Below are 25,102 nucleotides of genomic sequence, written 5' to 3' on the forward strand. Positions count from 1 at the left end.
TCCACATACAAAGACATAATAGCCATCCTGAGAAGAACAAAAGCAGAGCTGAGAGGGTGAAAATGAGGAAGGAGTATAAGGATAGAGAAGAAAAATACAGTGCAAGGGAAATATGTCAAAATAGGACCACAGACACACCAAAGTGACGCACAGTCTCTCTCACAGACACACACGCACAATTCTCACATACACGCATAAAACACCCACTCTACTAATTAATGCAGCTTTGCTTTCGTGCCAAATATTGGGGAAACATTCATTAGAGAGAAATCTCGTTAATCCATTTCCCAGTTCATTAATTATGCATCAATGCCAAGTTTTTGTTGGCCTCACATAAGACAATCCTGTTGCAACGAAGATCTGATGCCGCACATTGCACAACAGTTACGGGGCTTTCCTGCCTCTGTGGGAGGGTATTCAGTTCATAGGCTGTATACCTTTGTGTCCTCTAATATGTATTCTGGGATTATGAAATGTCCTTGAAGCTGACTACAGTTGTTTCTTAGCTCATACTGCATCCATTTCTGTTACACACATTAGGAATTCTATTCAGCTAGCAAACAAGCAATGCAACAGTACATTGTGAATGGTCTCAATGCCCCTGAATTGTACCCTTAAAAATGGTTAAAATGGTACATTCAATGAGATGTAAAACTTAATCAGCATTCAAAAAAATTAAAGCAAAGGAGAATACCTATAAACTTTTGAAAAACTTGGTATAGGGAGATTATAGATGTAAAAAAAAAAAGAAGTTTACAAGTTCTCAAACAGCCTCAAAAGACCTCAGAATGTATTTCTTATGTTCAGAGAAAATACTAGGAGATGAACTTCAGAGCCCAGATACTTAAATGTGCTATTTGTAAAAGAAAACAAGGATGTCTGAATGGCCTTGTCAACAAACATTAACTGAGCAACCATAAAATTCTTAGCACTACCTACTAAATTCTTGGAGCTACCTACATCTAATTGTGTCTAGTCTTCTAACATATTCACAGCTCCCTCTGTCCCAAGGACAAGTTAACTTGTTAGACTTGGAGTAGTGAGCAGATAAAAGTTATGGGCTGCTTCCATTGATGGCTAGGTTCACTTTTTTTATAGTGAGTCCGTCTCACTTTTGAAGAGTGCGCCAGATGCATAAATTGCCTCGTACTTATTAAAGAGGTGTTACTCTCTTGGTGAGTACAACGGTAAATGTCAACGGACACGGTACCCTTTTCTCAACCTTTGTATCAAGAAATCCAGGATAATGGGAGAAAAAGAATGTCGATATATGTATCTGTGACTGGGTCACCTTGCTGTACAGCAGAAACTGTCAGAACACTGTAAACCAGCTATAATGGAAAAAAGTAAAAATCATTTAAAAAAGAAATCCAGTATGAAATGTTATCATATCCTATCTTCAAGGTCCAAACTGACTGACGCTAGAGTATGGAAAGGAATTTTCTACTCACCTCTCTGAGTCGTGTGATACGACTGAATTTATTGCAACAGTTGTGCAGCATCAACAGGAGGTAAAATTCTGGCCAGTAAATGAAAATGAGTTTTGAAAGAAAACATACAAAAAGATACAATAAAAACTTGAAGAATTATCAGATTCTTTGTCTACTTTTTCACCGTGGAAATATTAGTAATTGATATTTTTATTTCAACAAAAGTAAATCATTACACTCCAAAGAAGGCTGCACACAACACAACAGATTGTTAAATCCCTTTAGTCACTTTTCCTCAAGCTTCCTTATTTTAAAGTCTTGATTTTATCTAGTATAACTACTGAACACACTGATTGACTGAAATTCTCTTCACTGTATATCTGATTGTGTCTGTATTTATCCAATCAGCCTTCCAGGGGAGGGTGTCTGAGATCAGTCTAGCCTGAAAGAGGCCAGGAAAGAAGACAGGTGTGCCTCTTGCCCAACACCATATAACATGTGGAATGCGAGGCAAAGCATCAAAGGCCATCTGAAGGAGACACTGCTCAGAGAAGTACCTGTCAGTGTCCAAACGTTCATCAAAGAAGGGGACCAAGTTCATTAATGAGATCCTTGCTGGGAAGAAGCTTCACCTGGGTCATTTCAACTGAGCCTTGAATCAGGTAGTTATCAGTGGTATGCACAGTTTACAGATGAAGACAGGACATGAGAATGTGACTCCACTGCAGAAAGAGCATCTGAGGCTTGATCTCCACTCACTGAGTCACCTAGAAGCAAGGTCGTTGGTCCAGATGGAGGAGCCAGTCTACGGATGTATTTATTACCTGCTGACTACGTACAAACCCGGCTCCTCGGAGCAGCAGCAGTAATAGGAGCTGCACTCAGGCTGAGGGGATGATGGGATCCGGGAGGTGTTGGTGAACCTTTTGAGCCATCAATTTCTCCCTGAAGAGGTCCTAGAAGAAAGGCAGTGGGAAGTTATGGTCAAGTATGAAACTCCATTAAGCTTTTCTCTGATAAATCTCCAAATTATTTTTCAGTGAAAGATTACAGAGCAATTTGGGACATGTAACTCAGAAGCAATGAAAAGAGTTCAAGTAAATTTTCATTTAAAAAAAACAAAAAGCCTTCCTTCCAGAGCAACCTAACCTATGTATTTGCCTAGAGCTTCTTAGAATATGCATCTATAAAAATAAAAGCTAGAGGCTTTATTGCTGTTGATCCTATCTCATTCCAGCAAAAAGCAGTAACTATTCATCGATAGTTACAGCAAAAAGCAATAACAATTCATCAATCAATAAATACACAAACTCATTGTAAAACAAAAGCCCCAAAACAACAGAAAAAATAAGTAGAATTTGAAGATGTTAAAGCCTAATTCACTTCACATTTATCTCACTGAGAATGCATTTCTAATAACATTATATTTACAGTTCAGTCAAATAGTATAACTTTTAAAAAATTAACAGTATGTTAAAGGAATTATAATGATGACTTGTTCCAGAAGAAGTTTGTTTACAGGAAATTATTTAAGTTTTAAAGTTCAATTTATATAAATATTTTTGAAGTGAAACATGATAGGGTCATTAATAAAAGATGTTCAAGCATAAACATATATTAGAATAAAATTCCATCGATTGAAATGGGATGGAAACCTAAGTTTAAGAGGGAAAATGATGTAAATATTTATAAAGAAAGGTTATGGTAGGGGTATTAAATTGCGATGGTACATAGATCACACCAGTTATTTTTTAAAAAGTAACATGACACTTTAATTTTTAAATAAAATATTCATATGAGAGAAATCATGACCTTTGCAACTATCTGCACTTACAATAAAAATGTTTAGCTGGAACAATGTGCAAGAAGAACACATTTTTTTTTTTTTCAAAATTCTCTTAGGCTATATGTGAACAGGAGAGTTTAAAGACCACTGTGCTGCAAGAACACTTGCCTAATATTTGTACAGGAAATGTAGACATTTCTAAAATCTCTTGCAGAAGGCAGAACATCATATGCTGAGAGTGCAACATCATAGCAATTTATTCCTAAAGCAAACATAACCTTCTGAAATAGCTGTGTCTCAGCCAACACCTCCTATAGTTGTCTCCCTGGTTCTTCTTCATCTACATCTTAAAACCTACCCACCAGCTCATCATGCACGTCAGGGAAGAAATGAGAATGTGGGAAGCTGATGCAACATAATCCCACAGTTTTTTGTGATTTATAGTGATAAGCCACACTATGATAAATGGTAATTCTTTTATAGAATAAAGGCACACACATACATATGATCACATAATCCTTGACCCCCAGCAAAACTCCCTGGGCTGACATGAAGGATTATATTAATTTTCCAGGAGTTGCTTACAATGACTAATCAGGAAGTTGCTTACCCTCATGGAATGGCATATATACCTAAATAAAATAGGCTGACATTGTACACAGGAACAACAGCACATAAAACAGGAAATGACAATCTCTTGGCATGTTTTCATTTATCTTTGGGGCAAAGTGAAAATAACCCAGCAAAGTTAAAACGGAATTAAATTTTAAGGAAAATTCGGGGGGGTGGGGTGAGTCTTTAAAACAACGTGGCTGGGGCTTTTTAGAACATGCCATTCTGCTACAAAAGTGTTCAGAAAAAGCTTTACAATCTAAACACACTGAAACTCCCTAGTGTAAAACACTCTACGCTAAATTATGGGAAAAGCCAATGTCGTATCAGCACCAAACAATCGCCCGGCATCAGAATGAAAAGAAGGAAATGCTGCTCGGAAGAGCTTGCCAAGGCTCAAGAAAAGTAGAACAGTTGCAGAAGACGGATTGGTTGTGAGTAAAAGACCCAAAGGATGCATTCGAATTTGTGTCGCCACTTAAATTTTGAAATAGATTATTATCTTCAAACTTTGGATAAACATGGCTTCATTAGAGAAAAACACAGAGAAAGAGAGAGAGAGAGAGAGAGAGCAAGGGAGAGAAGAAGGGAAAAAAGGCTTAACAAGGAACAGTGAGACATGCATTTTAATTTTTAGGTCTCTTTCAGTTGATACATCCTATAACCCACTACAGGTGTATGAATGTTTTCCCTGTTTCCTTCTTGCTGGGAGGTAAATACCAGGTTAAGTGTAAACAGTAGATCTGGGCACCCCCATCGTAAATACGTGATTGCCAGTGTGTTTCTTTTGCAGTCTTCAGTAATCCACTGTAATCTTTTGCTTTTAACACCTTGACGGCTTGAGTATACGGTGGAAAATTTTTTAATCACAATTTCTTGACAATTTCATATAATGCTGCGGTTCCCAACCTTTGTGAATATAATGCTTTTTAAGCTTGTCATGAGGGAAACGTTCAAAAAACACAGAGTTAAAAGGAAGGCTCTACTAAAGTACATGTATTCATCGTGTCGCTTGAACAGTCCTCAGCTCATGACCAATCTTATCTCGTCTATAACCCACCCACTCATTCCACCCCATATTATTATTGTTGAAGCCGATCCAAATTAGGAGATGCTCTATTTTTATTTTTAATATGAAATGTCGAAGAGCCCTCCCCTATCACATTTTGGGGGTGCATTCTTAATAATACTTGATTGAAATCTGCATGTACATGCGAATTATTGCCCACCCCACTCCTGCTTCTTTGCGATGGCGCTGCACCACCTTCCCCATCTAAGGTTCTGTGGCCCATGGCAGGGAAACCCTGGGCCCAGTGGAGACACCTGGGGACATCACTAAGAAATGTGCTTATTTACAGCACCTTTACACACACGCACAACACAAATTTTTCACGAATACACTTGTCATTACGGGTTTACAAGCAGATTGGGAAAGAGAGTATTAGAATCCTTAACAGAACTGTGTCTCCCCTTTATCCACTAAACGGAGCATTTCTCTGCTAAAATAGAACAAAAGGCTAACACAGGCCACTGCTTTCCAAAAGTTGTTACTCCCTAACAGCTGTTTAGGGGCTTTTATGACCTTGATGTTACCTAAGAAAAGAAGTCCAGATCCTTGTGGGCTGCGCATCTTTGCACAATACAGCTTGAGAGCTGGCATGCTTGTTGGCAGTCTCCCGCAGAAGCTAAGGAATACATGAGCAACGACTGGCTTCACACACTTGGGAATGACAATTGCACACCGGAGGCTGTGATACACGCGTGCATTTCCTTTGTATAAAAGACCAATATCCAATGCTATGAGCCAGAACTTCTCTTACATATGAAACTCACTTTTGTAGGAAGAAAGAAAAAGAAAAAAGCTTCCTTTTTTCTCTCTGTATAAGAGGGATAATTTCTTTAGTCTTCTTAGTAAAGCCCCCCCACCCCCACCAAATCTTTCTTGATTTCTGCTCAAGGCATACAAGTAGAACTGATTAATGCTTACAGGGTTCACATATTTAAAAAAGAGTGCACTCAGTCTCATGATTATATCATTCAGAGCGTGTGTGACTGGAATTTATTGGTATGAATTTAATCCAGATCAATCTTAAACTCCTAAACTTTAGGGTTTAAACAAACAGAATTATCGCCACTAAATCATGCTTGATGCTGATTGTAGCTATATAAAGAGAAAGTTATAGTAGTGTTACATTTAAACTTTATTAGAGAAAAGTAATCGTTTCCACTTGAATTCTTTTCCTAATTTCATGGACTATCCTGTCTTGTAATTATAAATCTCTGAAAAAATATATCATCACTTAAAGATTCCAATTTTGGCTTTATTTTTCTGAGCATGTCCCTTATGGAGCTAAGCAAATAGAATACAAAAGATAACGAAGTCTTGAGTTTTGCTTACATAGCACAATGTTTTTCTAAAACATAGTTCAAACATGGAATAAGATAATCTAGTTTTCAACCAGGGAAATTATTATCTGCTGCATATGTACCGTACTAATTAGATTAGGCCCAAATCCTAGTAGTTTGCATAATTGTATTTAATTTGCCAGAGGGGTCAAATTAGCACATTGGACCTCTAATAAGAGGTAATGCTGCTTAGTCAGAAAAGCATATCACATTCTAAAGAAACTGAAATGGGTCTGTAAACTTTAGAAGAATAAAATGTAGTCTTCTTTTCAGAGGCCCAATTTGAATAGAACCCCCCCCCCAGAAATGCACCTGGCTAAATATATATAATCATGAATATGGTTAAACATTAGTTAGTTGCTCACTTATTTCATCTCCTTCCTCCTTAATGTATTTTTTTATTGTTTAACTAACCTATCATTAAAATGTAAATTTTCAGCCACTGAGCTTTTGCCTCATTCTTCTTTCTTATTGTATTTCCTTCTGGGATTAATATGTTTTCTCTGTATTAAATATTTTTTCTTTTTGATTATGATTTCAATTCTCCTTTGTGCAAGGATGGAAGAAACTTGATCTCTACCACTTTAGGATATTTTTTTCACTTTTCACCTCCACTCCTCAGAAAAAGGGTACTCTATTAACAAAATCGCTATGTCAAAAAAAAACCAAAACCTGTGGAAGAATGCTTAGAATTTATTTATAAGGGAGAGAAGGGGATAATCAAAACTGTGTAAGAAGGAAAAAAACTTTCTGTGCAGGAATCTAAAGATATTTTGATAAAACCACATCCTTCCATATTTCATTGGAAGTTACTTTACTCGAGCAAATTTTGTGGTATTTGGTATTAAGCTCAGCCAATCTGAGCTAGTTGGTATTCCACCAGCCACCCTGAAAATCATGTCAGTTATAAAAAGCCAGGTCTACCACAGAATTCTGGAATATAACAAGTTTGGCCCAGTTCTAGGGTCGTTCTTGGCTGGTATAAACCCTATCTAAGGCAGCGATGCAGTCAAATGTAGATTATCACCAGAATCACTCAAGGCACCATTGACAACATACAGGTTTTCAGAGGACCAACCCAGATCAACTGAATTGGAATCTTATCAATGAGGGTTATGGAGGTCGGCTGAGGCAGAATGTTAGAATCAGAATTTTTTTGGAAGTTCCCCAGAGGATTTGTTTCGGCACATGCACACTTGGGATATGGGATGACTGGCCAATGGGCACCTGCTGTATAGCACAGGGAACTCTGCCCAATATTCTGTGATAATCTATATGGGAAAAGAATCTGCAAAAGAATGGATGTGTGTACATGCATAACCGGAGCGCTTTGTTGTACAGCAGAAATTATCACAACATTGTAAATTGACTATCCTTCCCTAAAACTTGAAAAAAATGAAAAAAAAAGTTCCCCAGAGGATTTTAAAAAGATAGCTTCATTGATAGATAATTTGCCTAGTATACAATTCACCCATTTAAAGAATACAATTCAGTGGTTTGTAATATATTCACAGATTTGTGCAGTCATCATCACTATCAAGCTTATTTCTTTGGGCCGCTCCCGCGGCATATGGAGGTTCCCAGGCTAGGGGTCAAATCGGAGCTGTAGCCGCCGGCCTACGCCAGAGCCGCAGCAACGCGGGATCCTAGCTGCGTCTGCAACCTACACCACAGCTCACGGCAATGCCGGATCGTTAACCCACTGAGCAAGGCCAGGGACCGAACCCGCAACCTCATGGTTCCTAGTTGGATTCGTTAACCACTGCGCCACGACGGGAACTCCAAGCTTAGATCATTTTTATCAACTCTAGAGGAACTCTAGCTACTCTCCTATTCTCCTCCCATCCCCACCATTTCTGGTTCTGTAGATTTCCCCACTATGGACTTTCAAACAAATGGAACCAGACAATATGTAGAATTGTGTGACCGGCTTCTTTCTCTTAGCCAAATGCTTTCAAGGTCCATCTAAATTGTAGCATGTCTTAGTATAGCATTTCTTTCTATGGCCAAGTAATATTCCACTGTATGAATATATCACATTTGCTGATGAACATTTGGGTCCTTAGAAGATTTCATCATTAGCCATGTTTGGTAACTAATCATCAAATGCTGATCTCAGGACAGTTTCAAGCTCTCCTCACAAAGTAGCACTGGGTCCTACCCGCCAGGAGGGAAGAGAAACAGACAGAAAGACAAGGCTTAGGGTGGAATTCTGGCTCGGCACTTTTGGTCATAGGACCTGGGCAGTGTCCCTAAGTCTCTCCACTTCCTTTTCTTCATTTATAAAATAGGAATAATGATTTCTCCTTCATAGAGTTGTTAAGAAGATACATGAGGCAATCTACAGCTACTGTTTTTATTTTCCTTGTCAGACTAATACAAAACAGCCATTTCTATACAGAGTTAGAGAAGTTCAATAGATTATTTCCATCTAGGAAATAGATTATTATACATGATATAAGCTTCTTTTATTATAAATAAAACAAGTTATAAGAAAGTAAAAAGACAGATTGGATGATGCGATTTCTCTGCTTTTTTATTTATTTATTTATTTTTATTTTTATTTTATTTTATTTTTTTTTTCTTTGTTGTTGTTGTTGTTGCTATTTCTTGGGCCGCTCCCGAGGCATATGGAGGTTCCCAGGCTAGGGGTTGAATCGGAGCTGTAGCCACCGGCCTACGCCAGAGCCACAGCAACGCGGGATCCGAGCCGCATCTGCAACCTACACCACAGCTCACGGCAACGCCGGATCGTTAACCCACTGAGCAAGGGCAGGGACCGAACCTGCAACCTCATGGTTCCTAGTCGGATTCGTTAACCACTGCGCCAGGACGGGAACTCCTCTCTGCTTTTTTAAAACGAGAGTTAAAGTAATAATAGAAGTCTGTGTTTTCATTTGGAAAAAAAATAATTGCTTCTATTTAAGAGTACGAACAGATTTTTATTATTTCATTGCATTTTCAAAATCCACATATTTTGTATACTCTGTGGACCTCTGAACATTCTAACCACGTAAGTGCATGTAAGTATATGTACACACACACACACACACACACACACACATATAATTAACACTTCCTGAACTCTTCACAAATGTCAGACAATGTACTTTCTGTGCATTAATAAACTTAACCCTTCCAACAACCTTACATGGTCAGCTAACGTGGTCAAGAATCCTGATCTGGATCATAAAGCAGGTGAGTAGCAGAGCCCAAGTTCTTAACCATGAATGATGCCCGTAGCAGTTTTTCTTTACGTGTTTGTGTGAAAGATAAGGGAATATTGTTCGTGATCTACAGAAGGATGTTTCTTACAGCTTGAAGCAGGCTTTAGCAGCTACTACTGAACTCCTCTTAATTTATGGATGAAAAAGAGAGAGCGAGCAAGGCATTGAAATGACCCAGTACGGTCAGTCCCAGTCCCTGGTTCTCCAGTCTAGTGTCTTTGCATCACCCCACACGGTCCAAGTACCAAGATCCATTTTTGTTTTTAAGAGCAATGTCCTATGAGCACGCCAAGCCTGATCAGGGGAACCTCTGCTGCTGTGTCTACCTTGAGCCCACGCCTCATTCTCTGGCTGGAAAACTACCCATTCTTAAAGTCTGGCTCCAAGGTAGCCTCTTCTGTGACAATTCCTTTCCTTTTATAAAGTTCAGTCCCGGCTCCTTTCTTTTTGTTCTCAAAGTATGTTGCCCACTCTACACTGTTACACGTTGAACACTGTTTAAAGATCAAAACTAAAAAATGTGGCATTGCGACGTTTACTTGTTTTCAAATTGGGTTCTGTGGGGCCCCTTCACCAGACACCCAGGGATTCAGGAAGGAAGGGGCTCTGGGCTTCACACTCTAATTCATCAGAGTAGTTCTGCTTTTATCTATTTGGTTTATTTTCATCTCAACTTTGATCTATTTGGCTTACTTTCATGCCCATAATGAGTTCATTGACAAGAAAGAAAAAATTTTGAAAACCATGGGTAGAGTTTAAAACCTTGAGCTTTGGAGACAGACAGGCCTGATTTTTAATCTCAGTTATATTAGCTCAGCCCAGTGGTACAATCTCGGTTTAAATATTTAGCCCTTCTGGACTTCAGTTTCTGTGTCTGTCATACAAGGAGAGGGCTATCGCCCCTACAGTGCCAAGTAAGGGGTAAATGAAATATGTACAGTAGAAGAGTGCCTGATACATTAAGGTTCTATAAGTTAATTTCTTCCCCATTTATTATAATTATTTCTTTATTATTCTTGTGTTACCCTGTAGGGTCTTTATATTCTTTTTATCTGATACGGGGCCTAGTTCAAAACAGGCACGCAACCCTTACTTACTGAATGGAGGGAAATGTGATGGGTATGAACTCGTTAGGATCAATACTGAGGTTAGAGGCGGATTATAAAGAGCTCTGAATGCTATACCAAAATATTAAACCAAAAGTTTTGAAAGGTAAAGGTGTGATCAGCTTTATTTTTTTTTTCTTTTTAGCAAAACATAATTATAGTACAGTGACTCAACAGAAAATGCTGGGGTGTAGTTTGGCTTAGTAGTTAGCAGTGTGGAATCGAACTTCGAATCACAGCTCTATCACTATGCGGGTGTTGCTGAAAAAGGGAAGCAAATACCATTTTAATGAAATGGCCTATCATTCCAAGAGTGGATCTAGATTTCGTTTTCTAAAGGATTTTCTTGAAATAACATTTGTTGCAACCAAATCTGAACTATAATATTGATTTAGAACCGTAATATCCAGCACGAGGTCATAACTGCCTTGTTTAATGTGGTTGACAGTCCATATGGAATTCTGTCCATTTTTTTTTATAAATATTCCATCCTGGATTAGATCTCTGCTTACGATTATTATCTGATCACAGTTTCCATTAGAATTTGTCTGTGTCTGACCCCACAGGACTGCTAAGCCCAGCTTTTCTTTGTTTGTTATCAGATGAAGAGGAACAGCGCACAACTGGGAATCAATTGTATAACTGGATAAGGTCATCTTCCCTTTCTCCGGGCTTCTCTGTCCCCTTCCAGGGGCCCTCGCTGCCTTTTTGTCCTCCAACTCTCTTCCTCCATCAAAACAGGAAAGAGTGTGATATCCTCATTTAGAGATAAAACTGATCCAGATATTTGTATTTTTAAGCTCCTTATCTCTAATTGTGGAATGAAAGGATTTATCAACTTTTTTTTTTTTTTTGCTTTTTTTTTTTTTTAGGCCCACACTCAAGGCATATGGAGGTTCCCAGGCTAGGGGTGAAATTGGAGCTGCAGCTGCCAGCCCACACCACAGCCATAGCAATACAGGATCTGAGCCGCATCTGTGACTTACACCACAGCTCATGGCAATGCTGGATCCTTAACCCACTGAACGAGGCCAGGGATTGAACCTACAACCTCATGGTTCCTAGTTGGATTCATTTCTGCTGAGCCACAATGGGAACTCCTATTAACATTTTTAAGTAATTTTTTTTTTCTTTTAGGTGAACAGAGTTAGTGGAAGAGAAATGTAGGATTAAATGCTGACCCTGAAGGCAAAACAATTTCAGCTGTATTAGGGTGCTGTGTGTTACAGGAGGGGGAAGTTGGGGTGAGAGAGGTTTTCGTGGAGAAAGATGATCAGAAAGATTACCAGGCTATGGAAGAATCTCTCCTTTATTCCCAGTTTTCTCTTCTTTTAAGGCTAATATCTCTCCTTTCATTCTTTGGCTGAGAGTCTCATATTTGGGGGTTCTAGAGTCCATCCATCCATAAAAAGCAGAACCTGAGACATGAGTTAAGTGATCACACTTTGGGGGGGGTGTGATCGCAGGGCAGTGGGAGTGAGGGAAAGGAAAGGTGAGCCTAGAAAGGAGGAGAGGTAGCACGCGGTGACCACGCGGGCCACCGCTTCGCAACAAGCCATGGAGAGACAGACGGATCACTTGTTAGGTTCATCTGTGCAACCACACGGGGAAACTCTGCCTGAGAAGGAATGGGAGGGAGCGAGAGGAGAGAATGGACCTGTCTGGCTCCCTCCGGTTGCTTGGTTTCCATTATTTCAGGTTGACCCCACTAGGAGTTCATCCCTTTGTACTTCTGCACATAACAGCTGACTGATCAGGAAGCCAAATCCTATGCCCTGGGTGAAAGGTTTCATTTGAGCTCATAAACGGCAGAAGCAGCCAGAGACTCTGAGCATGTGGCTGGTTACCTTGCTGCAAGGTGGTAACCAAAGTGGAGGGTCAGTACTTTCAGTGATGCAATAAGTCGGGTCCAGCCAGCAGGACCATGTAAGGCACAGGGTAGGTAATACTATAGAAGCTTTAAAGAAATAGTGATGGCCTAGAACACAAGGTGGGCAAGGCCAGTGGAATCCAAGGGGATATATAAACTATGTCATGTATTTTTTTTTCCTATTTTATAAAGATCATAAATTCCTCTAGGCCTATGTATTTGGTTTTGTTTGTTTGTTTGTTTGTTTTTAGGCTGCACTCGCGGCCTATGGATGTTCCAGCCTAGGGGTCAGATCAGAGCTACAGCTGTCTGCCTATACCACAGCCATAGCAACGTGGGATCCAAGTACTATAATACTACATGCTGTATCGTAGATGAGTTTAACCTCAAGGAGTACTATAATTTCAAAGACAGCTGGCAGGGAAGGGCAAGAAGCAGGATTGAGCAAGACAGAGGAACCGTTCAGCATTCAAACTGAAGGAGCATGTTGAACTAGAGCTTAGTCACAGACACAGCTAAGGGGATCCAATTTGCCTGGGATATGGCAGCGATGAGGATATGAAAAATCAGGTGGCTCCATTGGAAGTGAGTGATATGCAGCATGCCAACCGGAGGCTGATGATGTAGGAGATAAGATCCAGTTCCCAGGAACAGAGAACAGAGGATCAAAGATTCAGCCAACTGGATGGGGGTTCAAAATAGGTGTCCGTTCCAGGCAGGGAACTGGAATAAATGTATGGGAAACCAAGGCAAAAGGACTCATAGCTGGGCTAGATGAACGCAGCAGGAATTTTACAAATGGATATGGTTCTTATTAGTATTTGTATGAATGATAATAATTTGTAGTCAATATTTATTACATACACTAGCTACTTCCCTAAATTATATCGCTTAATTTTCTCAACAGCTCTCTTGGAGGGATACTTTTGTTATTTTCTGTTTTACAGGTAAGGAAATCAAGAGCCAGCAAAGTTAAATAACTTGCCCTTGGTCACACAGCTAATGAACAGGAGACTAGGCTCTAACCAGAGGAGTCTGCTTCAGAGCATATGCATTCAACCACCACTTGAAAGTATTAAATAAAAGAAGCCTGACAAAGTTCTTAGCAGAGTTCTAGTCGTATCGTTAGTGCTCAATGAATATTATCAATTATCATTGTTATTGTTGGGAAGTGTTATAATAGAAGTGGCACTATTAACTCGAGCAATAGCGGTCATTGTCACAGCAGTAGCTTGAACGTGGAACTTGGGGTCAGCTAATGAGACCTATTGCCTGTTTTAGTTCACAGGAAAGAACTGATGAGATGGGAACTGTTCCAGGATATGGAGGCTGAGAGTCAGGTGTGAGGGAGAAGAAGATACAGGGACCCAGAATGCCGAGCAAATTTAACAAATTTAATTGAGAGGTAACATAGTTAAAAGCATGGACCTCAGAATCACAAAGACCCGTGTTCTGTTATGTATTAGCAGTGAGACCTTAGACTCAACAGATGTGAGCTTCAAATAGTCGTACCCAGCCAAGTACATGATATATAGTAATCATTCAATAAATGCTCAATTAACTCACTGCTTCATTTCCATTCTTTTCCACTGAAAAAAAGCCCAAACAAACAAAAACAAAAACTATCCCATTAAGAGATCACGTTGTAGCACAGAGGAGACGAATCCCACTAGCATCCACGAGGATGCGGGTTGGATCCCTGGCTTTGCTCAGTGGGTCAGGAATCCACTGTTGCTGTGAGCTGTAATGTAGGTCGCAGACCTGGCTGGGATCCCACGTTGCTATGGCTGTGGTGTAGGCAGGCAGCTGTAGCTCTGATCTGACCCTCAAAAAATAAATAAATAAATAAAACGTATCCCATTACACAGCTGCTATTAAACTCCTAAAATACCAAGGCAAAGCCATCCCACTGAGTGCAGCTACTTTTATAACGGATATACTTTGTCACCCACATCCACCTAACATTTCAGGAGCCTCCGAATCTGTGCTCAAAAACGGTAGCACGACTAATGAAAAACGTGTGATGTGCTATTCCTGCCATCCCGATTCTATGCTGTTATAGCAGGTATTCCTGTGTTGCTCATTTATCCTTGACAAGGAGGAGGAAAATTTGAAGAAAGGGCTTCTCCCCCCCCCCCAAAGAAAGTCAGTTTTAAAGAAAACAGTTCTTATTTTAATTAAACATGAAAATAAACATATATTAAAAGGAACAGGTCATCTCTTTCACTGGTACCTTTTCATTAGGAATTTGAATTTTATTTCCTGGGACTCAAAAGGAAATAATGCCGGGATGTATGAAGGAGGGAGGAAGGCACTGACAGAGAGAGGGACGTGGGGGCGGGGAGGAAAAGAGCATTACTGCCACCTCTCGCTCACTTCTCTAGAACTGAGACAGCGTGGAGGAAACTGGGCACTCGCTTGCCAAAGGTTCACGTGGTCTGACTTTTGTTTTTACTTCCATGACCTTTAATGGCTCTCAAGGCAGCCAGACCAGCTTTACATATACAGCGACACTATGGAAACCACACAGATAAGCAGTTTGGGGTTTGCATGCTGTGTTGACTTTGGCCCTTGACAATGATACACATATTTTCCTGTTGGAGCGCCCGAAGGCTTTGTTCTCATCTCGAGTTGCTTTTCTGTTTTATTCAGCTTCCAGATTGCTTCATGATGACGTGAAAAATGCATGTGTTTTTAAACGTTTTGTTTGCTTGTTTGCTAAGTGTTGTTCTATTTTGTTTTGGAGTGCCTTGTGTTGATGTTGCTTTACCGAAGTGGGAAGGGTCCTGTTCAAGCCTGGAAACCCACAGTCTGTCTACTGCTTAGCCTCTTGAGGAATACAGACCGAGGTGTGAGGAAGGCATCTCTGCAGTCACCTGCTTGCAGATGTTTCTATTTCTTTTCACCCAGGGGTTGCAGAGAGCCCTTTGACATCCGTGATTGTCTCTCAACCACTGCCTTGTACCCTTCTGGCAAGAGACCACGTGCTTCAGTTAGTTCACACCCCCTGTATCATTAAGGACAAAGTATATATGCCTGGAACTCTAAAGAGAGACATCTCAAAGACAGCAGTTTAAAAAAATCTGATATATATTCTATTTAAATGGTTGCTATGGACTGAATGTTTATGTCCCCCCAAATTCCTATGTTGAAACCTAAATCACAACTGTGATAGTATGTGGAGATGGGGCTTTGGGGAGGTAATTAGGTCATGAGGCTGGACTCTTGTGAATGGGATTAATGTCTTTTATGAGAGAGAGAGACAGAGAGAGGAGAGAGAGATGGGGGCGGGCTGGGGGGAATCTTTTAGCCATAAGACGATAACAGCAAGAAGGCAACTGTCTACAAGCTAGAAAGCAGGGCTTCGACAGACACCGAATCTGCTGGCCCCTTGATCTTAGACATCCTAGCTTCCAGAACTATGAGAAATCAATACTTATTGTTTAAGCCATCCATTCTATGATATTTTTTTGGCTGCACCCACAGCATATGGAAGTTCCTGGGCAAGGGATCAAACCTGCATCTCAGCAGCAACCCAAGCAGCTACAGAGACAGTGCTGGATCCTTCACCTGCTGGGCTACAGAAGGAACTCCCATTCTATGATACTTCTTTTTTTTTTTTTTTATGGCAGACTGAGCTAAATAAAACAGTAGCAAAATATATACAACAAAATTTACTATTTAACCGTTTTTAAGGGTTCAGCTCAGTGGCATTAAATACATTTATATTATTGTGAACCATCACCATAATATCTCCAGAACTTTTTCATTATCTTAAAAAGAAACTCTGTCCCAGTAATTAGTAATTACTTTCTAATATCCCTTCTTCCCAGCCCCTGATAACCACCTTTTCGATCTCTGTGAATCGGACTGCCCCAGATACCTCCGATAAGTGGAATCCTACAATCTGTCTTTTCCTGTCTGGCTTATTTCACTTAGCATAGTGTGTTCAAGGTTTATGCTGTACCATGTGTCAGAATTTCATTCATTTTTAAGTCGGAGTAATATTCCATCGAGAGTGTATCCATTCCCCTGTCAATGGACCTTTAAGGTGTTTGCACTTTTTGCCTATTGTGAACAATTCTGCTATGAATGTGGGTGTCCAAATATTTGTTCTAGTCCGTCCTTTCCATTCTTTTGTACATAGACTTAGAAGCACAATTGCTGGATCATATTGGTAATCCTATGTTTAATTTTTTGAGGAACCGCCATAACGTTTTCCATAGCAGCTGTACCATTTTGCATATCTACCAATGGTGGACAAGGATCCCAATTTCTTTTCACCCTCACTAACACTTGCTATTTTCTGCTTTTTTGATCATAGCCAACTTGGTGGGTGTAAAGTATCTCATTGCTATATTTTATTTTATTTTTATTTTTTTGTCTTTTTGCCATTTCTTGGGCTGCTCCTGAGGCATATGGAGGTTCCCAGGCTAGGGGTCGAATGGAATTGGAGCTGTAGCTGCCGGCCTACACCACAGCCACAGCACCGTGGGATCCGAGCCACGTCTGCCATCTACACCACAGCTCAAGGCAAAGCTGGATCCCTGGCCCATTAAGCGAGGCCAGGGATCAAACCTACATCCTCGTAGATACTCGTCAGATTCGTTTCCACTGTGCCACAATAGGAACGCCTATATTTTAATTTTTGATAAAATAAAGTTTCCGGCCTAAATTTCTAGATGTTTTTACAAAAGATTTGGAACTCATGACTGCCAGTTTTATAGCAAAAAAGAACATTTTTACAGAATTGTTAATATGGTGCCATCTTATTTGAGTGAGTGAGTAGCTAAAGAACTATTAGCTAAATAGCTAAAGCACCAAGCAGGATAAATAAGCAAGAGAACTAGGTTTATAGACACACCTTAGTAAAATGTACAGGATGTCATGATGAATTGGTGACATATTGGGTATATTGAGGAGGCAAGAACATAAAATCTTTTCCATGTTTCTAACATGGACAATTGAAAGATGGTAGTTCTGTTTACAAAGATTTGAAAATCAGGGAATTATAATAAAGCGCCAGCCAGCCAGCCAGCCAGCCAGGGCACCATGTTCAGTACGCAACTGAGTCTAGCAAACAAGCAAACGCTGAGGAAAAGGGAGAGATGTTGGTATTTTCAGCTTCTGGAGATGCCGGCAGCCTGGTGACTTCAGCCGTGTGCAGGCTGAGAAGGGACCGCAAAGGACAGGTCGGTGGGATACGCCAGTCGCTGAGGGCGGGCAGAGGAAGAGTAAGAAGGAACAATTCCAGAGTTATAAGAATGGGTCCCCTGGAAACAGGCAGAGAAAGATTTTGGCCAAAAGCATCAAAGCTGTAGACAGATTGGATAAATACATAATGACAACTGCCTGCGGGACTTAGCACCTAAGTAACCGCAGGGCACACCCCACAGGGCAACTTCACAGCCAGGTGAAGGGGGAAGCGGATGAAGCAAGCAGAGCACAGGCTTCCAAGAAGCTTGGGAATGAGGAGAAGGAGAAATTCAGGGTGGCAGCTTGAGAAATGCACTTCTTTGTTTTTTGAATACTGAGATAGAGCTAAGCCTGTTGATAGGCTAAAGGTAAGGAGCTAAAGGAGAGGAAGAGGCTAAAGGCACAGGACAGAGCGCAGCCGATGGATCCAGGTCCTGGAGGAGGTGGGAGGGAATGAGGTCCAGAGCCTGGGTTGGCTGGATTAGGATCAGGGCTTGAAACCTCTCTTTTTGGAATAGGTAAAAGAGGCAAGGTTACAGTACATGCAGTTGTGTTTATGCAGAAGTGGGAGGAAGGGCAGGACCTTAAAAGCACTCATGCTTGATACAGGCTTTGTGAAATAGGAAGTAAAGTCACCTACTAAGAAAAGGTGTTATTTTTGAATAGGGCAGTGTACATTGAATGAGATGAGTTAAAACTATACAAAGGAAACTAACATAATTGTTCAGGTGTGAGTTTATTTGGGACTTAAGTGGAGTGACGGCAATATGGTTGGAAGAGAGATGTGGACATGATACTCCTTTTTCTCACTTAGTATTATTTTTCCTCTGGTGCACAAATCCCAAAAGACAATACCTATGTCATGGGAACTGCCACATGATACTAATGTTTTAAAACATTCAGGAGTTCTGGCTGTAGCACAGTGAGCTAAGAATCCAACTGCAGTGGCTCAGGTGGCTGTAGAGATGTAGGTTTGATCCCTGGCCTGACACAGTGGGTTAAAGTGTCTGGGGTTGCTGCAGCTGTGGCATAGATCACAGCTGTGGCTTGGATTCAATGCCTGGTCCAGGAACTTCCATGTACCTTGGGTGCAACCATTAAAAAAAAAATGAAAAACATAAGCAATAACATGGGTCCCTGACATCAACCTTGGTGATGACTTTTTTTTTTTTTAATCTGCCTCTAAAAGCAAAAATAAATAACTGGGACTATGCACAACTAAAAAGCTTCTGCACAGCAAAGAAAACTATCAACAAAATGAAAAGGTAACCTACCGAATGGGAGAAAATATTTGCAAGTCATATCTGATAAGGAGTTAATATCCAAAATATATAAAGCACTGATACAACTCAATAGCAAGGAAACAATCAGATTTTTTTAAATGGACAGAAGATCTGAATAGACATTGTTCCAAAGAAAACATACAGATGGTCAACAGGTACATGAAAAATGCTCGGGATCTGTAATCAGCAGGAAAATACAAATCAAAACCACAATGAGATTCACCTCACACTTGTTAGAATGGCTATTATCAGAAAGATACGAAATAAGTGTTGGAGAAGAGGAGGGGAAAAAGAAACCTTTATGCAGCGTTGGTGGGAATGTAAATTGGTGCAGCCTCTATGCATAATGGTTCGAAGTCTCAAAAAATTAAAAACACAACTACCTTGTGATCCAGCAATTCCATTTCTGAGTATTAATCTGAAGAAAACAAAGAAAATGAAAGTACTAACTCAAAAAGATGCATCCTCATGTTCACTGCTGCTTTATTTATAATAGATAAGATATGATAATCAAGTCTCCATCCATGGATAAATGGATGAAGAAAATGTGGTCTCTGCAACTGGCCAATAAACACGGGGAAAAATGCTCAGTATCATTAATATATATATAAATAGAACATCCAGAGCTAGAACAAAACATTCTTGGAGCAAGAAGACTCTCTAAAGATATGCTGTTAGACCGCAGAGATGAATATCAATATTAACTTGCCCTACCTATCTCAATCTGTGAGCTATCCATCTTAACATCTTTTTTTGTTTGTTTATTTTTTGTCTTTGGTCTTTTTAGGGCTGCACCCGCGGCATGTGGAGGTTACCAGGCTAAGGGTCAAAACGGAGCTATAGCTGCCGGCCTGAGCCACAGCAACACCGGATCCAAGCTGAGTCTTTGACCTACACCACAGCTCAAAGACTGAATCCTTAACCCACTGAGCAAGGCCAGGGATCGAACCCATGTCCTCATGGATGCCAGTCAGATTCGTTTCTGCTGAACCATGATGGGAACTTTTCCATCTTAACATCTCACACACACACAAACACACACACACACTCTCTCTCTCTCTCATGTGTGTACATACACATGGGAAGCAGAACAATTGACTTGGGAGTAAGGACACAAAGGAGCCTGACCAAAACCTCTTTGTAAACCAGAAATAAAGATCATAATTAAGAAAATATTACTTTTTAAAATACTGTATATGTAATATAAAATTTACCATGTTAACTATTTTAAAATACACAGTTCAGTGGCAGTAAGTACCTTCACATTAATTATGCAACCATCACCACTAGGCATCTCTAGAACTTCTTCATCATCCCAAACTGAAACCCTATACTCATGAAACAATAACGCCTCATTCTCTATCCCCTAGTCCCTGGCAATCTCCACTCTACTTTTTGTCTCTATGAATTAGGCCATTCCAAAGATCTCATTTAAGTAGACGTATACAATATTTGTCTGTTTGTTTCTGGCTTATTTCTCTTAGCATGTCTTCAAGAGTCATCCATTTTGTAGCATGTACCAGAATTTCATTCTCTCACTTTTTTTTTTTCCTTTTGCAGCTGCATCTGTGGCATATGGAAATTCCCAGGCTAGGGGTTGAATTGGAGCTGCAGCTGAGAACTACACCCCAGCCATGGCAACATTGGGTCCAAGCCACATCCACAACCTCCACTGCAGCTTGAAGCAACGCAGAACCTTTAAGCCACTGAGCCAGGCCAGGGATCAAACCTGCATCCTCAGAGACACTATGCTGGGCTCTTAACCCTCTGAGCCACAGTGGGGACTCCAGAATTTCATTCTCTTTAAGGCCGAAGTAAAATTCACATTTATGTGTATAGGCTATTATGAACAATGCTGCTATGAACTGAGTGTACACATATTTATTCTAATCCTTGCTTTCAATTCTTTTGGATGTATTCTAGAATTGGAATTATAGGATCATATGATAATTCCACGTTTAATTTTTTGAGGAACCACCATGCTCTCTTCCGCAACAGATATACCCTATTATATTCCCACCAGCAAACTTTAATTTCTCTGCATATTTGCCAACACCTGTTATTTTCTATTTGTTTTTTTTAATAATAGCCACCCTAATGTGTGTGAAGTGGTATCTTACTGTTTTAGTTTGTTTCGCTAATGATTAGTGACATTGAGCATTTTTTAAGGTGCTTATTGGCCATTTGTACCTTTGCTTTGGGGAAATGTCTATGCAAGTACATTGCCCACTTTAAAACTGGCTTGTTTTAGACATATGCACCCACATGTTCATTGCAGCTCTATTCACAACAGCCAAGACATGGAAACAACACAAATGTCCATCGACGGACGATTGGATAAGATGCTGGTGTATGTACACAATGGAATACTACTCAGCCATAAAAAAGAATGAAATAATGCCACTTTACAGCAACATGGATGGAACTAGAGACTCTCATACTGAGTGAAGTAAGTCAGGAAGAGAAAGAAAAATACCATATGCTATCACTTATATCTGGAATCTAATATAAGGCACAAATGAACCTTTCCACAGAAAAAAAAATCATGGACTTGGAGAATAGACTCATGGTTGCCAAGGGGGAAGGGGAGGGAGTGGGGAGGTTGGAGAGCTTTGGGTTAACAGATACAAACTATTGCCTTTTTAATGGATTAGAAATGAAATCCTGCTGTGTAGTGCTCAGAACTATGTCTAGTCACTTATGATGGAGCATGATAATGTGAAAAAATAGAATGTATGTGTAACTGGGTCCCCATGCTGTACAGTAGAAAAAAAAATTGTATTGGGGAAATAACTATTAAAAATAATAATAATAAAATTGGCTTGTTTGGTATTTTGTTGTCATATTCTGGATATTAATCCCTTATCATATGATTTGCAAATGCTTTCTCTCACTCTGTGGGTTGCCTTTTCGAAAAGCCACTGGCCTATACCACAACCACAGCAACGCCATGTCTGCAGCCAACACCGCATCTCACAGCAACACCAGAACTTTTAACCCACTGAGCGAGGCCAGGGATCAAACCCACCTCCTCAGTTAAGAATCCACTGAGCCACAGCAGGAACTCCTGCCTTTTCAATCTTATCAAGCCTGTAGCCACCATACGTTTATCAAACATCTTCATGATACCAAATTAAAGAAAAGGCACACAGAAAAGGCACTTGAGACTTCTTTTTAATTTTTCATAAAAATATAAAAATAAATTTGCTCTTTCATTCATTAATGTATTCAATAAACATTTATTGAGCCCAAATTTTGCCAGGTCTTTCCTCCCATAAGGCACTGGTGGAAGACTATGAAGGAACCCCTCTAGGGATCTCCTTATTAGGACAGTTTTTCTGCAGTCGACATGCTCTAAACCATTTGTCCCAGACTATTGATGCCTCCAGGCTCTGGCTTCCTGGATCTTCTTGTTCTGATAATGGTATATGGTAGGCTAAAGAGAAAAATGGCCAAGAATCAAAAGAACATAACTGGCTTCTATCATGATAACTCCTGGACAGGAACTTTTGCTGTTGTCAGAAACAGTGACATTCAACTAGCACTGAAAATCAGAGAGAAAACTAGCTTATATGTTCACCCTTGCCACTATCTGACCTAACTGCTTGATAGTCTCTTTACCCTACACAGCTATACTACACTAGGCATGAGCCATGCCCCTTCTTTCCACAATATCAAAAAGTTCCCATAAAAATCTGGGTGTCCAGGGAGTTCCTGCTGTGGCTCAGGGTTAACAAATCTGACCAGCATCTGTGAGGATGCAGGTTCAATCCCTGGCCTTGCTCAGTGGGTTAAGGATCTTGCGTTGCCGTGAGCTGTGGCATAGGTCACAGATGTGGCTTGGATCCCGCATTGCTGTGGCTATGCATAGGCCAGCAGTTACAGCTCCGATTGTATCCCTAGCCTGGGAACCTCCACATGCTGTGGGTGCAGCCCTAATTAAAAAAAAAAAAAAAATCTGGGTGTCCAGCTTCTGTTGAAAAAGTAGGAGATCTAGTGAACCTGGACCCAGGTTCTCACATCTCCAGAGTTGGAACACTTGCTTTAAAGCAATGCTTCCAAACCTTTTAAGGAGAGACCCAAATTAAAAAAAAAAAAAAAAAAAGACAACAAGTAAATAGCATACTGGGGTCACCAGAAGAAGCTGCTTGATGGAGGCAATGAATTGGATTTCTGGCTACTTCCTCCCACCAAAGTACCCCCAAAGACTGTTGTTATCAACATCTAGTCACATGGGTCACCCATTCTGGTGAGCTACGAACACTGAATGTTTCTAGGCAGAAGAGTGAAATGACCAGCACTGCATTTAAAAAGAGAGCTCTAGCAGTAGTGTAGAGAGCAGACAAGAGGCATCAGATCAGTTACAAGTTTTCCTAGATGAGTGTAGGGAAATGGCTAGGAAGGCTTGTCACAGAGCATCAGAAAAAGAGGGACAGAAAAGAGGGACTCTAGAGACTTCTAAAGCTAGAATCAAAAGACTTGGTGCCAGTAACAGCTTCAGACTTTCCTTACCGCAGGAGTTTACGGGTATAAGTGAAGTCTAATTGGTGTGTGCCAAGTGAATGACAAAAAAATTTACCTGGAGCTCATGTTGTCTTAGAAACTCAAATGTAAGCATGATAAAAAAGCAGCCAGGTCTTCTATCAACTTTAAATGCTTCAGAAGATGGTAGTCCTATGAGAGGCAACTTGATAAGCAACAGGATTTAAAATGTTTAAAACTTATTAAAAGTCTGATAAACAGATTTTCATTTGAGATGTTTGATGTCTTATATATCTTCATAAACCCTGGCTTATGAATATAGGGCTTTTTTTTTTTCCTCCCTTCATCATCACATTTTAGCCTTATCTGATCAAAAGGGTGGGGTTCATATTCCACAACAACCTCTAAGCCTCAGCAGAAGCATGGTGTATAAAAGTGAGTTAGGTATGTGGCAGTGAGTATAAATCAAGCAGGTTGCGTCTTGTGCTCTTGTAGTTGATGCTGTGAACATGAACAACCTAATTAAAATACATTCACTAAATTCTGCTGCTGCATTATGATTTTTGTCACCATGGAGGTAGCCTAGGTGTGACTCTTTTTTTCTAAATAAAACTGCTGAGGGGATTTCCTACCTCTTTCCTCCTTTACTCTCTAAAACAGAAGTTTAGAGATTTTTTTTTCTATAAATGATTACATGGGTACTTTGAATTTTAAACTACCTTTTTCTAATGAAAATCCATATTTCATGAAAATATGGTCAGATTTCCCTGAACTCTGGCAGTTAGGAACTCAGGGGACCGTCAAAGGGCAGACTGCAGCTTAGGAGGAGAAGGACTGGCCACACTCTACTATTCTGTGCTGTGCTGTTATCTGGGACAGGCAGCTGCTTTGAATTTTGTGCACAGTTCATTGGAAGACTACAAAAAACACCCTGAAGTCAGACAGAGAGCACATCCATCAAGAGAAGGGGTTTGATCTACTGCATATCTCACTAGGAGTGGGGAAAAAACAGGCAGGAAAATAGAGTGGTTGCAGAGAGATTCCCACTCCACTTTGGTGCAGGAAGGAAGCCTGGCCCTCAGAGACCCAGAAAGGAAAGCAAGCAGCACTAGGTGGATCCTCGCCCATAGTCTGCCACTGCACACAGAGAAGCAAACTTGCATGGCTATCCAGCACTGCCTCCTCGAATAAAGGCTACTGTGAAGATGTGTTTCTATGCCAGGCTGATTGTGGTGGATCCCCCTGTGATCCATGAATCAGAGAGGAGAGGGGCCCTCCAAAGAGAAGAAAGCATGACGTTGAGCTTCCCCAGCCAAGGCCAATGTCCAGAACAGATGTACTCACGGTCCCCAGAAGCACACATCCTGTCCAAAAGGGGTCTGAAAAATCAATAGGGGCCTTTAAAAATCTAGTACTGATCTAATGATCACGTTTACCCTTGGATTTTCCAAGTGTGCCAAGATGATGCTTTTTATTAAAGTATCCAAACTCAGTCCTAAAATAATTTCATCCAGGCCTCAGGATGGGATTAATTTCTATCAGAAACCTTTGGTACAATAAACTTTCCACACAGATTCCCTTAGAAGGAGTGAGATTTTAGATGCACATTCATAAACAGGGAGTATATAATGAGTGATGCCACAAACTGTCATTGTATCCTAACCAAATAACAATTTCATTGCAATGGGAATTCAAGCTCAGTTT

At 40.3% G+C, this 25,102-nt stretch overlaps 1 long non-coding RNA gene across 9 annotated transcripts in view; it reads right to left on the reverse strand.

Moving 5' to 3' along the window:
- Positions 1 to 25,102, reverse strand: part of LOC106508363 (uncharacterized) — a 169,298-nt gene that overhangs the window by 47,408 nt on the left and 96,788 nt on the right. For 3 of the 9 annotated variants that reach the window (XR_014844651.1, XR_014844653.1, XR_002343567.2), the window contains one exon: positions 2,063 to 2,386. This is a non-coding gene — a long non-coding RNA (uncharacterized LOC106508363). Of the gene's footprint in view, positions 1 to 1,451; positions 1,520 to 1,622; positions 2,387 to 25,102 lie in introns of those variants that run through there. The other 6 variants (XR_014844648.1, XR_014844650.1, XR_014844649.1 and 3 more) reach the window with 3 other exon arrangements.

This window comes from Sus scrofa, chromosome 4, assembly GCF_054392235.1.
Source record: "Sus scrofa isolate SSC_HxYL_T2T_F1_AM1 chromosome 4, Sscrofa_HxYL_maternal_Yorkshire_Landrace_v2.0, whole genome shotgun sequence".
Lineage (NCBI taxonomy): Eukaryota > Metazoa > Chordata > Mammalia > Artiodactyla > Suidae > Sus > Sus scrofa.